The sequence below is a fragment of the Panthera uncia genome, chromosome F2 (assembly GCF_023721935.1).
Source record: "Panthera uncia isolate 11264 chromosome F2, Puncia_PCG_1.0, whole genome shotgun sequence".
Lineage (NCBI taxonomy): Eukaryota > Metazoa > Chordata > Mammalia > Carnivora > Felidae > Panthera > Panthera uncia.
Window position 1 is genome coordinate 49,538,169 of NC_064812.1, and position 4,577 is coordinate 49,542,745.

Sequence of the window (4,577 nt, forward strand, 5' to 3'; positions counted from 1 at the left end):
CTGGGTGGTTCAGTTGGTTAAGCGTCGACTTCAGCTCAGATCAGTCTGTGGGTTTGAGCCCCACGTGAGCTCTATGCTGGCTGCTCAGAGCCTGGAGCCTGCTTCAGATTCTGTGTCTCCCTCTCTCTCTCCCCCTCCCCTGCTCACACTCTGTCTCTCACTCTCTCTCAAAAATAAACATTAAAAAAATTTTTTAAGAAAAAAAATTTAAAAAATAAAGAATTCTAAAAAAGTTAATGCTTATGATCTGATATGTGGGGTGTGAATTTCAACCATACATGTTCAAATATAAGAATAAGAGATCCAAGTTTGTTATAACAAAGTATAATTCAACTAGTATACACTGCAAACTTCTATTATACATTAACAGTCCTCTAACTGCTCTTGTAGATAAAAAGGGAAGGTAAATAGGGTCAAACATTTACTGAAACTGAATGTCATTTATACCTTCCTGAAAAATCAAGTTGCTTAGCAACCCTCTTCCTTGGAAACATGGTTGATAATACCATTTCTTTGAAGTTTTAGTAAGATAAAAATGCTTATCACCAAACTACCAAAGCTTAAGAAGACAGCTTGTCCAAATAACGAGCCATCACATAAAGGCTTCTTGATTATAATACGTTGCCCCAATTAAGACAAAAACTTATACATCTTACCCTCAGATACAGACCCTTCATCAACTAAAACCTCATGTCAAAAGAGTGTTGAAAATTTTTGGATTTATCACCAAGAGGGACTTTTCCAAGTCAAAAGTGTTGCTGTCGAAAGATAATTTCTCACCACTAATGATCCCCACGTCATTCAATTCCTTGTGCAATGCCAGGACACCTATTCCCTAGAATGAAAAATAAAAGTACTCTAAATAAACAAACAAATAAGCAAATCCTTCAATATGACAAGAGGTACCCAAAAATTATCTAACCTTAAAATATGCAGCATACTATCTTCGTCTACTGCAAACTGTTTTATTTATAAAAATACACACTTACATAATTATATGTATGCCATTTTTAACAAAAATAATTTATTCAGCAAAAATGAAATTCAGACTCATCAGCAAATATTTTCCAGCTAAGTCATGTTAGCCATGAACACTACCAAATCAAATAATATGTTCTTTTAGAATCTCTGAGAAAAAAATGCTTTGTGAAATGGAAAAAAATGGAAAAGTCAAAATAATACTTTTGGGAATCTTTCATCAGTCAGTGGACCATCCAATAACTTATCTTTTTCAACGTGTGCACATACTACTGGTATCACACAGAATGATTGTAGCTGATACATGGTCAAGAACTTCTTCATTATAATACTTGCATGACTAATACGGATTAGGAAAAATTTTAGATAAACATAACCAGAACATCAAACTAGTGACTTATGTTATTTAAATTGTGGCTGATAAAGGGATGTAATTTTTAAAAGTAAGTTAGTTTTAAAAGTAAATAAAAAACTAACAAGAAACTAACAATTTGTGTGGTGTGAAAATGTGATGAAAATCATGATGATAAAACTTATGTGATACCGGTTTTTAAGTGTGTTAGTTTATTTAGTGACCATAATCACTTATAGTTTGGTAAACATTTATCTTTTTTAAAAAAATTCTTTAATGTTTATTATTTGAGAGAGAGAGAGAGAGAGAGAGAGAGAGAGAGAGTGAGCAGGGGAGGGTAGAGAGAGAGGGAGACACAGAATTGGAAGCAGGCTCCAGGCTCTGAGCTGCCAGCACAGAGCCTGATGCAGGGCTCAAACCTACAGACTGCGAGATCATGACCTGAGCTGAAGTCAGCCGCCCAACCAACTGAACCAACCAGGCACCCCAGTAAACATTTATCTTTTAGTTGACAGGAAGAAAACCATTTTGCTCTTCTAGTCTTTTTTTCTTTTTCTTTTTGACAGGAAGTAGAATTTATTGGTGGACATGAATAAGGAGGGGGCACTGCTGAGTTCTCATGAGTGCAGAGTCCAACATTTGTCCCAAGGGGCCACGATTAGGGATGTATTTGACCCCCACCCATCTGGGATGAGCCACTTTTCAGCACCATACCTTCAAATTCTTCCACATTAAACTTAATAAAGCTTCACTCCTTAGAAATGTGGATCTTCTGGTGGCTAGGGAACTTGAAGTTGGCCTTGCATAGGGTCTCAGTCACATGTGCCTCGTTCTGCAGGTTAGTATGGATGGACATGATGACTTGGTCGATGTGGACCCTGGCCACCACCCTAGAGCTTTCCAAAATATCCCGCATACCTGTCTGGAGCCTAGATAGCATGAAGTCAGACATCAATGTCCACTGGAAAGGCCTGTCTCCAAGGTCCCTTGGGGAACCCATACAATCAACAGGCTGCATACACTACCAAAGAGGTACTATTTGCAGCCATTGCACCCTGGGTATCCTTCTAGTCTTCAGCCAGTTGTGCATCAAGGAGAATTTGTTCTAAAAGTTCAGAATATTTATGTGGGTTATATTAGTAAACAGAGCAAGAACACAGAGCAAGATTTCATAAGCTCAATAGTATTTACAAAATAGTAGGTGATGCATGTCAGCATTGTAAACACTGGGAGCAAAAAGGGCATCCCGGGACTGTAAAAGTGGACACCAATGTTGTTTACACTACTGTTCAGAAGAAAGTATCTGCCAATCAGGAAGCCTCTCCACCTCAAAGATTTAAAAATAATGGGAAGAAGTGGCACAGACAGATCCTCAGTGTCCCGCCATGATCCATATGCTAAGAAAACAGAATCTAAAAGTGAGACAGTTACATTACCAACAAGTACCGCAGTATGGAGATGAAAGTGAAAAACTGGCTAACAAAAATAAAGTAATCCATTCAGAGCTGTGGCAGCTACAAGGGCAGCCTATGGCAAGGTGGGTTGGGGAACAGGAGGATTCTTACACCCATGAAGTGTTAAATAATTATCTACTATGGGCAATTTTTCCCTACAATAATAAAATCCTGGAAAGATTTCAAAGATTCTTATGATATTTAGGCTTTAAATTTTCAAGGTTGTAAAAACAACCATCTCTTTAGGATTGAATAAAAGTATATTCCAAGACGTTTATGGAATAAAAAATATCCAACTTCATTTATAAAGTACTGCTTAATTAGATTGTTGTATGAGAAGACTGCAATTTGTACACTTCTTGGAGGAAGATAATGCAAAATTTAGTGTAATTACAGATGTTATAGTTAACAATTAACTAACAGATGTAACTACTTCTAGCCTTTCCAAAGCCTGGTAGGGGTCATGCTGGAAAATTGCACAGTAGCCTCTTGGAAAAGAATGTTCGGAAAAGAACATTCTGATTTGATGAGTCTCAGAGAAGACCCCATGGATTGATCCTCCCCAAATTCATTCTCAGTAGGTATATCCAACCAAAGAAAGCATGCTTGCTATTGTTTTGATTGTAGGTGGCTGTGTGCCTGACTCAAGACCTCTTTCAGGGAGTGACAATGGGGTGAGAGATTGGGCAAGGGGCTCTAGGGGCTTCCGATGAGAAGCAGTTAGATCACACTGTGATTTACACCCCAGGATGTGGTAATAAATGTTGGAAACACCAGTATGACAGAACCATAAGGAAAGAATACAGTTAGACTCCAGGCACTCTGAAAGAACTAAGTTATGTATTCTCGAACAGGCACTTGGACAAAAATGGTGGTCACACATCCACTTAATCTATAAATAAGTCAATTATACTAATATGTTCAGCAACTTGTGTCTCCCTGGATCATTGTGATTTAAGCCTTAAATTAGGCATGAGCAGCAATCTCATATCTCCAAAGGAAGTAAAGAAATAGAGAAGATAATTAGGGACCACCATTAGTGGTGGTATTGCTAGCCCATAAATCACAAATCAGATGGGACATCAAGTCTTCTTGATGACAATCTTCCCAATGAGTAGTCACAACTTTGGCAGTGTTATTCTCCTACTCCATAAAATGTGTATTCATCTATTGTTGCAGATTTACTTACTGGAACTTGCAATGATGAGATCAACCTAAGGACATTACTGCATCATCCACTACATTCATGATCTTTAAATATTAGTAGGGTTTAACGAAGAAGGGTAGCAACTGCTTATTTTCTAATAAAATAGAGATAAATTGCTATTCCCCTAAACACTCTGGCCATGTGGGTGAGCATTTTGGAATTCCAAAGAATGAGAGCAGGTAGAGTATCTTTTCCAATTACCCTTCAGAATAATAAACTGGAACCTCTATACCTAACATCTTAACTTTGTAGGAGCTCAGGAGTATTGAAGACAGCATATCTTTACTTTAGGAATTTGGTGTGTTAATATGTGCTAAGATAAGCTAGACTAGTGAGTTTAAGTTGAGGTACTTTCAAATCAAGATTTTGGACCCAGGGTGGGGGAATTGGACTAAGGTGGTCAAAAGGTATAAGTTTCCAGTTATAATATATATAAATTCTGGGGATGTAGTGTACATGATTATAGTTAACAGTTCTATATTATGTATTTGAAAGTTGCTCAGAGTATATCATAAAAGTTCTCATCACAAGAGGGCGTCTAGCTGGATCAGTTGAAGGAGCATGTGACTCTTGATATTGGGGTTGT

The 4,577-nt window shown here is 37.6% G+C and overlaps 1 pseudogene; it reads right to left on the reverse strand.

The window, feature by feature from the left end:
- Nucleotides 1–2,299: 2,299 nt before the first annotated feature.
- Nucleotides 2,300–2,420, reverse strand: LOC125924981 (uncharacterized; annotated as a pseudogene).
- Between the last annotated feature and the right edge of the window lie 2,157 nt (nt 2,421–4,577).